Below are 14,129 nucleotides of genomic sequence, written 5' to 3' on the forward strand. Positions count from 1 at the left end.
AAGATTTGTAAGATAAGGACAATTGCTCTCAATCCCTCAAAGAATTGGGTTGCAACTTAAATGGCCTTGTAGGTTGATCCACCCATAAATCCTTTTACAAGGGCTTTAGAAGATTTTTCTTTCCCTCTGGGTACATAGTTTTACTTTTACTTAGGGGAGGAGACCAAAAAAAAAAAAAAAGTTCTTGTCAGGCTCTGAATATTAGCTTCCAGTCTGGCTAGTCTCCAACCACAGAGCTGTGTGTTGTCTCTGTCTCCATGTCTCTCCCTGTCTCCATGTCTCTCCCTCCCTCCCTGTCCCTCCCCCATATATGTAACTTTTGTAAAAGTGAGTTCTGTGCCCAACATGTGGCTTGAACTCACAACCCTGAGATCAAGAGTCACATGCTCTAGTGACTGAGCCAGCCAGGTGCCCCTGAAAAAATCTTTTAAATATCTTGTCAGTTTTTAGGCAGATAAACAGCAAGCATTTTCAGGGTTTAATGCAATATGCCTTTGTGAAGTCTACATAAAGGCCTTCTTTCTGAGTGTACAGTTGAACCTCAGACTCACCTTAAGGGGAAAAGCCTCCCTTTCTGCCCCTGAACTTCGCCTTTAGTTGATATTTGTAGGAGGGCCTAGTAGAAATCCAAAGTGGGGAGGTTTTCAGGGGGGGTGGTCTGGCTTGTCTGCATAATCATTGGTGGGAAGAACACCCCTTAGCGGCCAAACAGGGTCCCCACGTGTGGGATTGTAAATGGCCATTAGTCTTTTTAATTCCTCTTTAAATGTGGTAGGCTCCTGTGAAAGTAGAGGTAAAAGGACTTTATAATTGAAAAGATCTCCTATCTGGGGAACATGACTTCTTTGGGACTGCACAGGAAGGCAGGAAGCTGGAGGAGCCTGATTATAGAACCCAGCCAAATAAGCCTTATGTCTGAGCCATATTGTCCATCCTGGGTGTTTCTGTGAAATTTATTTTCTGACTTTTAGTATTTACATGAGTAACCTGTCTACCCTGGGCTTAGAGATCATGCTGGAGTGCTCCCTGCAAATCTTGTGGGGAAAGGGAAGCTGAAGCAAGCAGCTAGGTGTTTTAAGGGATTTTCTGGGGAAAGTGAAGGAGCTTTGGGGGCTAAAGGAATTTGCTGAGGAGATGGGCCAGATTTTATGAAATGGAGTTTATGTTAGGGACTTTAATTTTTGTACGAAGTCTAATTTCCATTCTTTTCATTTTGTTAAGGGAGTCTCTTAAGGCTAGCTCTTCTGTTTCTTTGTATCTACTTTTTAAATTTTTTTTTTAATGTTTATTTTTGAGAGAGAGAGAGACAGAATGCAAGTGGGTTGGGGCAGAGAGAGAGGGAGGCACAGAATCTGAAGCAGGCTCCAGCTCTGAGCTGTCAGCACAGAGCCTGACACGGGGCTTGAACTCACGAGCTGTGAGATCCTGACCTGAGCCGAAGTCGGACGCTCAACCGACTGAGCCACCCAGGTGCCCCATCTTTGTATCTACTTTTTAATTTGGTCTTCCCATAGGTACCATTAAGACAATTGTTTAGGATGAGAGCTCTCTAAGAATTCTTTTTTCAACTATAGAACCTTTTCATTTCAGAAGATCCATCATCTAGCCATTGATGAGTAGCATCTATTAATGTCCATAGCCATTCAAATCAGGAAGCCTTTTTATGGCTTAACCAAGGATGCAAGAGGCATCCCACGAGAGAGTAAAAGATTCAGGCCATACAAAATCCAGAAAGTTCACTCCCAAAGATTGTTTGAGAAAGTAAAGCCCTTTGTTGTTATAGACTGTAAGAATGGTGTGGTGAAAACAGCATGTCTGTTTTCCCACAAGAACACGAGACACCTCCAGTCCCAGACCCACTAATCTGACACCCGGCAGGCACTACTAGAATGGGGCTTTTCCAGCACTAACAAAACAACAGAGGTTGAGATGACAAAAGCCCCTTATGGACTGGGACCCCTCATAACAGACTCCCCTGAGAGCTGGCACAGTCAGATGAAAAGAGTGCTGCTTGTGACTCAGAACCCTGTCTATTTGACTGGTCACCAAGATGCATACTGGAACATGCATCTTCTGGCTGGCAGAGACAAGAGAGCATGTTCTCAACCTCTGAAGACATAGAACAAGACAAAAGGAAAACCTCATCTAGCTTTTTGTATATGTATATTAACAGCTTTAGCTAAGCCTTGGGTCTCTTGGAGCCAAACTAATACTTAAGAGGGGTGTGCCACCGGGTTGGGGATCGTGTGATTTACAGAGTACCTGGCATGGAATTTTTTTTGAGGTTGGCGAGAGACCTAGTGTAAATCTAACCTGTTCTGTGACCAACTTATCCTAACACAGGAGACTTTGGATTAGGTGGCCAGTGCTGTAACAGTTCTTAAATACTTGACCCATGCCCTCCAATTTTGTGGCTTTGGCTTCCAAGATGTTTCTTAGCAACAGCGTTTACCTCATGTGTTCATTAACCCACAGCAAAGTTTGTCTAAACAGACACCGGTCTGGTGAGAACCATGAACTCACCAATCAGTGAGGCCGGCTCAAACAGCAGGCTTCTAGGGCCTATGCCTGCGTTCTACCCCATGGCCTTCCTTCTTATGACAACACAACAGAGACAAAAACAGTGACCCTCTCTGGGAGGAAAAAGACCAATAAAAATCAGGAGTGCTCAGATCTTTACCAGAGTTGCTGCACCCAAGGAACTAGTTCCACAAATATTTTTTCCTACTGATCTAAATTTAGAAAAGGAAAGAAAGGACTCTTCACTACTCTCATTTCCACTGGGCCCTGCAGGCAGAGATTAAGAAGACTGACATGGTAAGAATTCCTGCCTTCTGCCACATTTATCAGAGGTGCCAGAATTTCTCAGCTGCCGCAGCCGCGGAGCAAGCAGTAATCAGCCAGTACGGTTGCTCCTGCCTGGCTCACCCAACTGTTTGGGAGGAAATTTGTTTCTTCTACTTTTCTAGGTGCTTTGGCTAGGAAATTGATATAAGACAGACTAACAGGAGAAGGGCAAATCTGAGCCCATACAGAAGCCACATAAGAATATGAGATCCGCAGGCAGTCAGGTGGTTGACGCTTACTTGCCATCTTGAGATAAGGGAAAGGGGTAGGGGTCTGGGACTTCAAAGGGGAGGAAGACAGTTTACAAGAAGATGAGAAGAACAAATGTTTGATAAACAAATATTTGCCTGGCCTCCAGAGACAGGGAGACCCAGAGGAATTTGATCTACAGGCCCTGCAGAACCTCCCCCAGCTTAACCACACCTAGCCCATATTCTTTGTAGTGATCTCTGATGATAGTTCTCTTCCTGGACCAAGCCCTCTATCTAAATTCCTTCAGGCAGTTAAGGGGGAGGTAAAAGCTTTTCCTGAGTCTTTGGGCCTTGATTGACTTCAGCTTAAAGTAATCCACATGCCAAAGTGGCACATTTTGGGAAGGCTTGTTCTGAAACCCTTCAAGGGGAACCAGAGGTTTAAGGTAAGGGGTGGCATGTATGAGATGACTTCTTGCATTGTTTGATCATGTTGTGTATTGTCTCTCTTTTAAAATATGCATGTAAACATAATGTTCAGAAATACGGATTTGTACTGGTCATCCATTTAAAATAGTGTTTTAATCAAGATAAAGATTGATGTAGGAAGATGCTTAGGATATATTATTAAATGGAAAAAGAAGCAAGTTGTAAAATACCACGTATAATAAATTTCCTCTAGAAGTATTTATAATGTGCATATGCCAATGCATACAGAAAAGGTTCTGAAAGGATAGATATACTAAAAGCCACAGCCTGGGTAGTAAGATTCTTTTTTATTTTTATTTATTTTTTATTTTACTTATTTCTTTTTTTAAATGTTTATTTTTGAGAGAGAGTGAGCAGGGGAGGGGCAGAGAGAGGGTGACAGAGGATCCAAAGTGGACTCCGCGCTGACAGCAGCGAGTCAGTCCAGTGTGGGGCTTGAACTCACAAATCACGAGATTGTGACCTGAGCCAAAGTCAGATGCTCAACTGACTGAGCCTCCCGGGTACCCCAGTAAGATTCTTTCTTAATTCCTCTCTTTGAAAAAGGAAAACATGTGTTTGTATTAAAGACTGAATGAATATCCATCTTGAAATTTTTTTTCTGCCTGTTCTGATTTTAACAAAGGGTTTGATCTGGGCTCTGAATAAGCATAAATAGTATTCATCTGTGTCATGGATCTATAGTTTGGACTGTAGATGGTTTGTTTTTTAATCAAAGGCTACTGTTTAGCAAGCACTGTAAATCGTCTTATGGTCTGAACAGTTTTCAGTGAAATGGAAGAGGCAATAATAGTAATAATAGTGATCTTGAGCCTTTTTATGATCTTAAGTGAATTTTTGAGCCCCAAACGTGTGTATTCTTCATGCAGAACATTTTGGGGAGCACAGTTGCATAATTTGTTTAAAAAAATGAGGGAATACCTTACTGTGTGTCCATTTTGAGCAAACTGTACCTGTGAAGTAAATTATTTTAAATAATTAGGCAAAGATTGGAGGTCTTTGCTCAAATTTGAGTATTACCATGACTTTGTAAATTAAGTGTGGAACATGTAATTGATATTCTCTTTATTGGTTCTCAGCATGCCCTTGTGGATGTTTACAGAAGTAGGTTTCATGATCAAGAATTGTATATAGCAGTATTCATAAGTTTATCTTATTAACTGAGCTTATGAGCCAAGTGCTCATTAATGCCATTTAGTTATTTGAATGGCTCTAGTACTTAATTTTAGGGAATGAACTTTTGATTTGCTTGAATGTAATCTCAAAAATATTTTATTGCCCATTTAAAGTTAAAAGAAGATATGCTTATGGTTAGAAGAACTTCACTACTATAATCTCTTTAATGTTCATTATTTTTGAGAGAGAGAGGACAGAGTGTGAGTGGGCGAGGGGCAGAGAGAGGAGACACAGAACGTGAAGCAAGCTCCAGCCTCTGAGGTGTCAACACAGAGCCTGATGTGGCCCTTGAACTCATGAACTGTGAGATTATGACTTGAGCCAAAGTCAGACACTTAACCAACTGAGCCACCCAGGTGCCCCTGGACCTCACTACTGTAAATGAACAATTTGACTGAAATTTGAATTTGTATGTAAATATAGGATAAAAGCTGAATTAAAAAAAAATGATACACCCTTTTTGTTCAGGGTGTATCATTTTTTTAAATTCAGCTTCTTGGGGCACCTGGGTGGCTCAGTCCAGTTGAGCGTCTGACTCTTGATTTCTGCTCAGATCATAATTCCAGGGTCATTGGATCAAGCTCTGCCTTGGGCTCTGTGCTGAGCCTGGAGCCTGCTTGAGATTCTCTCTCCTCTGCCCCTTTCCCCTGTTCATGGTCGGTCTCTCTCTCTCTCTCTCAAATTAAAAAAAAAAAAAAAAAAAAAATATATATATATATATATATATATATATATACACACACACACACACACATACATACATACCAGGGTTTTTTTTAATTAAATGTTTTATTTATTTATTTTGAGAGAGTACAAGCAGGGGAGGGGCAGAGAGAGAAGGAGAGAGAATCTCAAGTAGGCTCATGTAGAGCCTGACATGGGACTTGATCCCACGAATTGTGAGATCGTGACCTGAGCCCAAATCAAGAGTCCAACACTTAACCAACTGAGCCACCCAGGTGCCCCTCAGCTTCTTAATATTATGCTACGTTTACATAAATACTACAACTTTGTAAGTCAAAATGCTAATTCTAAGCATGGAAATAACTGGCTAATACTTAAGGTGATTAAAAGATGGATTGACCTCAGTTGGGTCAGGGAGAATGTTGCTTATTTGACAAGATCCCTATGGGGAGAGGCAACTGATGAGAAAAATTTGTAATATTTCTGCATGTAATGGGAAAGAATCTTAAGATAAACTTAAAATTATAATGATGTCTGATCTCATGGTTTGTGAGTTTGAGCCCCACATAGGGCTCTGTGCTGACAGCTTGGAGCCTGGAGCCTGCTTCAGATTCTGTGTCTCCTCTCTCTCTGCACCTCCACCACTTGTGTGCTCGCTCTCTCTCTCTCTCTCTCTCTCTCTTAAAAATAAATAAATATAAAACAAATTAAAAAAAATAAAATTATGATGTCTTATGATTAGCACATATAAAATTTTGATTGTGTTACTATGAAAATGCTTGTGAATCCTATAATATTTTTGAAATGTGGGTTTTTTTTAAGTTTTTATTTAAGTAATCTCTACACCCAAGGTGGGGCTCAAACTCATGCCCGGAGATCAGGATTCACATGCTCCTTTTACTGAGCCAGGCTGGTTCCCCTAAAATGTGATTTTAGGATAGGTTTTTATTACTGAAGAATGATACCGTTTGCGTGGTATACACGTATTGACTATTTTGGTCACATTTCCTAGGCATATATTAACAATTTCCGAGGCAAATACTAACAGTTTTTAGTACTCACGGTGATCTCAAGTGTCCAGGGCAGTGCAGCACAATGACAGCAGTAGTGTGATAGAAGTGGTGCAGCATTCATTCTTTTGCCCAACATTTGTCAAGTCTGCTGCATGTTGTGCGTTGTTTTAGGCATTGAGAATACAGACGTGATAAGACACGGTCCTTGCCCAAGAGGACCTTCATGCTGACAACATACATACACACACATCCAAACACGCGTGCATGGGTGCCTGGGTGGCTCAGTTGGTTAAGTGACTCTTGGTTTTGGATTAGTTCATGATCTCATAGTTCATGAGTTCAAGGTCCCCCCCGCGCCGTGTCAGGCTCTGCTCTTGTGGCACAGCGCCTGCTTGGGATCCTCTCTCTCCACCCCTCTCCTGCTTGCACTCTCTCTCTCTCTCTCTCTCTCTCTCAAAATAAATCGATAAACTTTTAAAAGAAGGCTGGACAAACATGCAGAAATTACTAAATCTTGTTCTAGTACAACTTGGATCATCAGCAAATTACGTAGAGGGATTTTGAGTGGAAGAATCAGTAAAGATGTCATAGATGAGATTCTAGAAACATGCGTGTTCTGAGTTTTAAACAGATGCCTTTATTTAATTACATAATGTGTTTCAGCCAGCATGATAGTACTGCAGTGGGAACTGATAGGATTATGTTGCTTACATAATTCTGGTTCGTATTTTTAACATCATCGTATTAGCTTTTCTTAGGGCTGCCGTAACAAGGCACCACAAACCGAGTGGCTTAAAACAAGAGACATTTATTTTCTCACAGTTCTGGACGCTACAAGTTGGAAATGAGGCTGTTGCCAGGGCCATGTTCTCTCTGAAGGTTCCAGGGAGAATCTGTTCCATGCCTTTGTCGTAGCTCTTGGAGTTACCACTCCTCCTTGGTGCTCCTTGCCTTACAGGTGCATTAGCACTCCGGCCTCAGCCTCCATCTTCGCGTGGCCGGCTTCCCCACGTGCCTCTGTGGTTGTGTTTCTTCCCTTCTTGAAAAGACTTCAGTCATATTGGATGAGGGCCCACCCTAATGAGCCTATCTTCACTCAGTTACATCTGCAAAGATCCTATTTCCAAATACATTCACATTCTTAACCAGTGGGTAGGACTTAAAAGTATCTTTCCTGGGGGCAGGATTCAACTTGTAACAGTCACTCAGCTCCCTTTGTACTATGCCCCAGTATAGTTACTTAGATGCTTCTTCATGATGAGAAGTTAACAAAGCCCTTGGTTGCAGGAATAATGTTAAGAAGTTATATAGTTTATAGGGGCGCCTGGGTGGCTCAGTGGGTTGAGCGTCCGACTTGGGCTCAGGTCATGATCTCACAGTTTGTGAGTTCGAGTCCCACATCAGGCTCTGTGCTGACAGCTCGGAGCCTGGAGCCTGCTTCAGATTCTGTGTCTCCCCCTCTCGCTGTCCCTCCCCTGCTCATGCTCTGCCTCTGTCTCTCAGTAATAAATAAACATTAAAAATTTTTTTTTATTTAAAAAAAAAAAAAGATGTAGTTCATTAAGTGAGCCAGTAGTGACTGGATAAATTTCTTACAGACACCGGAAGAGTGAAACATAGATCGTAGAGATCTATGAGCTTGGTAAAAACAAAAACAAAAATAAAACCATGAAGGGTTTTGCTAGTTATTTGTTAAGAATGGTGATTTGTCATTCAGGTACCATTTTGACTTAAAAAATTTTGGGGCGCCTGGGTGGCGCAGTCAGTTAAGCATCCGACTTCAGCCAGGTCACGATCTCGCGGTCCGTGAGTTCGAGCCCCGCGTCGGGCTCTGGGCTGATGGTTCAGAGCCTGGAGCCTGTTTCCGACTCTGTGACTCCCTCTCTCTCTGCCCCTCCCCCGTTCATGCTCTGTCTCTCTCTGTCCCAAAAATAAATAAACGTTGAAAAAAAAAATTAAAAAAAAAATTTTTAATGGGGGCGGGGGGGTGGGGGCGGCTGGGTGGCTCAGTCAGTTAAGTGCCCGACTCTTGGTTTCAGCTCAGGCCATGATCCAGAGGTTGTGGGATTGAGCTCCATGTTGGGCTTCATGTTGAGTGTGGAGCCTGCTTGGGATTCATTCATTCTCTCTCTCCCTCTCCCTCCCTCCCTCCCTCCCTCCCCCCCCCTCCCTCCCTCCCTCCCCCTCCCTCCGTCCCTCCCTCTCTTTCTCCCTCCCTCCCTCCCTCTCTCTCTCCCTCCCTCCCTCTCTCTCTCCCCCCCTCCCCCTCCCTCTCTCTCTCTCCCTCCCTCTCTCTCTCCCTCCCTCTCTCTCTCCCTCCCTCTCTCTCTCCCCCTCCCTCTCTCTCTCTCCCTCCCTCTCTCTCCCTCCCTCTCTCTCTCCCCCTCCCTCTCTCTCCCCCTCCCTCTCTCTCCCCCTCCCTCTCTCTCTCTCCCTCCCTCCCTCTCTCTCTCCCTCCCTCCCTCTCTCTCCCTCCCTCCCTCTCTCTCCCCCCCTTCCCCTTCTGCCTCTCTCCCCTGCCGTTTTCTCTCTCTAAAATAAAATTAAAACTAACAAAAAATTGTAATGGATATTTATAGTAGTTAATTTTCAGTCATCAGAGACCATTTCCTAGTTAGCCATCTTAAATAAATTTGTGCAGAGTCAAAATTACTTTCATCAGTGTCTGGTACACATATGAAACTGCTTACTTACGTTTTCTAAGATGCTGTGATAACTGAAACTCATGATATTATGGAGTACATTTTTAAAACGTTGCCTAAGCAGGGGGCGCCTGCGTGGCTCAGTCGGTTGAGTGTCCCACTTCGGCTCAGGTCATGAGCTCACGGGTTCGGGAATTTGAGCCCCGCGTCAGTCTCTGTGCTGGCAGCTCAGAGCCCGGAGCCTGCTTCGGGTTCTGTGTCTCCCTCTCTCTCTGCTCGCACCCCACTCGTGCTCTGTCTGTCTCTCTCAAAAATAAATAAACATTAAAATAAAGTGGGCCAACAAAAAAACCTATTATTTATTTAAAAATTGCCTAAGCAGTAATAATTGACTACCAGACAACTTTTTTTTAAACTTCATTTTGACAGAGTGAGAGAGCATGAGTGGGGGAGGGGCAGAGAGAAAGGGAGAGTGAGAATCCCAAGCAGGCTGTGCACTGTCAGCACACAAAGCCCAACGCAGGATTCAATCCCATGAACTGCAAGATCATGACCCAGGCAGAAATCAAGAGATGGCTGCGTAATGGACTGTGCCACCCAGGTATCCCCCAAACAGCTTTTTAAAAAAATTACTGTTAATTTTTGTTTCAAGTAAGGCAATAGAAAGCTCAATACTTAGGAGCTCTGGGTGGCTCAGTTGGTTAAGTGTCTGACTCTTGATTACGGCTCAGGTCCTGGTCTCGTGATTCGTGAGATTGAGCCCCATATTGGGCTCTGCACTGACAGTGTGGAGCCTGCTTGGTATTCTCTCTATGTCTACATCTACGTCTATGTCTATGTCTATGTCTATGTCTATCTCTCTGACCTTCCCCCATTCATTGAGTTCTCTGTCGAAATAAGTAAATAAACTTTAAAAATAAAAGCATTTTTTAGTAAAAAAATAAAGTTTAATACTTAAATACATTTCTGAGTAGTGTTCTGATATTAAATCTCACAAAAAATACTTCTGCATAGGATTTTTTTTCTATTGCTTGAACATTAGAGGTTTTTTTTTCCCCCAATTAATCAGGACTTTATTTCATCTTTTTTTTTTTTTTTAACCGTCTAGAGAATCTGTCCCTCAGAATGGAGTCATTTGATTCTTCCATTGTTTTAATAGCATACAAACGTTCTAAAGGCATCCATAGTAGCCCTACCATAGAATTAATAGGGGTTCCTGGATGGCTCAGTCAGTAGAGCACGTGACTCTCGTGACCTCGGGGTCATGAGTTCAAGCCCTACATTGGGCACAGAGATTACTTAATTTAAAAAATAAAAAAATAATAAATAGCTTTTGGGGGAATTATCCGTAAAGTATAGGGGAGTTATGTACTTCATACTATTCTTAATTTCTATATACATGCATACTGTAGTGCTTGTGCACATCGTACAATGATAAATACCAAAGAATTCAGGCAGAGAATGAAAGTTGGCAGCCTTACTCTTAACTGTTCTAAGTGGACGTGTGAGAAATAAAGAGCCTAATGAAAATAATATGGATAAACTCTACCTGTCCGTGATAAATACAACTTTCTCCCAAAGTGTAGCCAGTGTTCCTGGAACAATCCCACTTAAGAAGATCCAAAATCTTTGTATAAAAAGTGCACAAGTCTGTCCTGTGTATAAAAATCTTTTAACCTATGTGTATCTTATATTCAAAAGAATTCACACTACTTGAATACATTAAAAGAGTTCCAAAGCACACACCGTGTGTGTGTGTGTGTGTGTGTGTGTGTGTGTGTGTGTACAACAAAAGGAATGTTTTGCAATGTGAAGAAACGAAGAATTAGAGTCTTCTGTATTACCAGAGTCAATGCAGTTATACCTATTTGGAATTAGTTTATAAATAAATAAACTGTAAGATGAATAAACCCCAGTGTTAAACACAGAATTTCATAATTCAGGAACATAGCTTCAGTGCTTCACAATGTGGAAAGAAGCTAATTGGCTCCTAAAAACAGCCAATTGGTTTGATTTCCTAGAAGTTAGAAAAGCACTTCAGAAGATGATTTACAACAATTCGCAACAGAAGAACGACATTAAGAAAATATTGTGAACGTAAGAATTGAGGTCCTCAGAGTATCAAAAGAGGTAAGAATCAGACTTCACGATAGAATTTAAAGAATGTAATTGAAAGAAAAATTAACTGGGATCTTTGTAACAGGTTAAATATGTAACCACTTCAAATAGAAGTGATTTAGGCCTCTGCCTAGTTCCGAAAATGTATTGTAACATCTAGGTTTCCATATAAAAAAGTAATTTCGTTAGCAAGGGTCCCTTTGTTTTAGCCTGAAAATCACCTCTGATGCTCCAAAGTGTATACTATTACCAAACTAGCATTTAAACAGCATTATCAGGATACATCTCACCTACCATAAACTTAATTTTAAAGTGTACAGTTCAGTGGGTTTTAGTGTATTCGCAGAGTTGTGCAACCGTCACTACAGTCTAATTCAGAATATTTCGTTACTCCAAAAAGAAACCCAGTAACCACGTGTATTTACTCCTCATTCCCCTCGTCCCCCAGCTCTAGCAACCACTAATCTACTTCCTGTTGCTATTTATTTTAGTAACTTTTTTGTTTGAGAAAGTATGTGAGCAGGGGAGGGGCAGAGCCAGAGGCAGAGAGAGAATCTTTAGCAGGCTCCATGCTCAGCGTGGAGCTCAACACGGGGCTGGATCTCATGACCATGAGATCATGACCTGAGCTGAAATCCAGAGTTGGACGTTTAATAACATTATAACATTGTAAACTTGCAACACTGTTCTCATGCCTATTCCAGGTCATTGACTCAGAGGTTTAGAAGTTCTTAAACTAGACAAATTTGCAAGTCCTGTGACAGCTTTCTTTCACATCTTTCCCTCTGTGCCTTCTTACCTTTCTGCTTCCCTAATACAAAGCCTAAGCTCGCTTTCACAAAGAAGCCTTAAATTATCTCCGCATACTTTAGTGTATTAAGACCTGTTTACATCCAAAGCCTTTTGGTCACCCTTCTCCAGTATTCATACCCCATTTTCTTCTCTATTCACAATTCCTGTGCTATATATACTCATTTTCTAAATATCATCTCTCCCACCTTCATTCCATTTAAATCCTTCTTTAAAAAAAAAAAAATCCTCTCTCATCCCTTTCGTTTGGTGCCTTCCTCCAAACCCAAGGTTTCTGTCTTTTGTCAGTCATTTTTCTCCCTTTCACTCTTAACTTCTCTAGTAATTCTGCTTTCTCACCCTGCAACAAAAGCTCACACTCTGATAATGTATATGTAGTGCTCAATTGGGTGTTTCTGAATAAATATCTGCTTTTCAAAACAGTGAAATCTAAACTATTAGCATGGAAATAGCCCCTGGTAAGATGAGGTCTCCACTTGAAAGCTTCAAACAGATTCTCCTGCTGGTATTGAACGATGGAGTTTTATCTAATATTATCTGAAATGGGGTGACTACTTGAACCATACAAGATGTCCACTATCTCGAAATGAGAATAGATCCTTGATTTTACATTTCTGTCTATTTTGATTGACCTGAGAAATAAAACTTACCACCTCAGAGAAGATAATTTTCCTATGTTTTGGATTATATTGAGCATTAATTCTTCAGGGTCATTATAGACTTAGAAATGTTTTGTCCTGCCTCCTAGTCTATGCCGTTGTGCCTTCCAGTAATGGGAGGAATCTACAAGCCAACCCAATCCATTCTGTATTGCTGTTGATTGTTATAACCGTTCATCCTTGTGTTGATGTTGCACTTCTGGACATTAATGCAGCCTGGAGTTGCTTTAAGTTTTGTTTTGTTTTTGTTTTTTTTTGTGTGTGTTTTTTTTTTTTTTAGCAACCATGTAATGTTGGCTCATATAATGAATTTTTATTTTCTGACATAAGCTCTGTGCCCAACATGGGGCTTGAACTCACGACCCTGAGATCAAGAGTCACATGCTGTACTGACTGAGCCAAACAGGAACCCCTCAAAATGAATTTTTAATTAACTAAAATCCCAAGATTTTAATCTAGAGAGTTGCTTTCACGTGACTTCTTTCCAAACCAAGTTTCCATTTTCCTTTAGCTGTGCAACAGATTTTTAAAGTCAGAATGTAATGTTTAATATCCCTGTTAAATTTCATCTCAGCATATCAGCCAGCTTTGGTTTCTTTGAATCTTGATTTTTGTCATCCAGCTTATTCTGATTCAATGAGGGGTCTTAAAGCTAGTGTCAAAATGTTTTCAGACATCTGGGAAACAATAATGAAAAATCATGGAGACTATCTTCCAAAAATTGTTCCTTGCAGATATATCTGAGCTCTTGCATATGTAGGAGTTAATACCATTGTAAATTGACAAGGCCAAGAGAGACTGAAGTTTATTGCCAGCCTGCAAGACAGAAGCCTTGTGTTCAACATGACTCTGAGATGATGTTCCGAGACATGTAGTGCCAACATAATGCCAGGGCTGTTAATTCTTCCCAAGAAATCCATTAATGCACATACGTGGTAGAGACAGAATTACCGTGTCCCAGGGTGCCTGGGTGGCTCGGGCAGTTAAATGTCCGACCCTGGATTTCGGCTCAGGTCATGATCTCATGGTTCCGTGAGTTTGAGCCCCGTGTCAGGCTCTGTGCTGACAGCATGGAGCCTGCTTGGGTTTCTCCCTCTCTTTCTTCTCTCTGCCCGCTGCCTTGCACGCGTATGCTCTCTTGCTGTCTGTCAAAATAAATAAACTTAAATTACTGTGTCCTTTTTTTAATTTTTTTTGCCAAGCATATACTGAGCACAGTATTAGGAAGGGTGCAAGATTCCAGAGAACCAGGTTTGCTTGGGGCAACCCTGATTTATGCCTGTTGTCCCAGTGTAATTATTAGTAACATCATTTTTCAGTTTCAGAGTGTCCAGGTTTGGAGGCTAAATCATCTGGCCACCCTTCTCATAACCCAGCTAGTTCTTTTTAGAATTTTTTCTGGGTTAAATGTTACACAGCTATAATTTGGCAACTTTAATGAGGCTACACTAGTACTTGTCTTCTATTTGAACAGATTGTTTCTTGACCATGGGAAGTTGA

The 14,129-nt window shown here is 41.5% G+C and overlaps 1 protein-coding gene across 3 annotated transcripts in view; it reads left to right on the forward strand.

The window, feature by feature from the left end:
- XIAP (X-linked inhibitor of apoptosis) overlaps nucleotides 1–14,129 on the forward strand; it is a 45,007-nt gene that overhangs the window by 12,668 nt on the left and 18,210 nt on the right. Inside the window, exon 3 of one of the 3 annotated variants that reach the window (XM_047081916.1) lies at nucleotides 11,064–11,172. The exons of the other annotated variants lie outside the window; for them this stretch is intronic. The gene's annotated coding sequence lies outside the window, so the exon portion shown is untranslated. The remainder of the gene's footprint in view (nucleotides 1–11,063; nucleotides 11,173–14,129) is intronic. 3 annotated transcript variants of the gene reach the window in all.

Source organism: Lynx rufus, unplaced genomic scaffold, assembly GCF_022079265.1.
Source record: "Lynx rufus isolate CCGP_SWC_20201006 ecotype Redwood Valley unplaced genomic scaffold, mLynRuf1.p SCAF_19, whole genome shotgun sequence".
Lineage (NCBI taxonomy): Eukaryota > Metazoa > Chordata > Mammalia > Carnivora > Felidae > Lynx > Lynx rufus.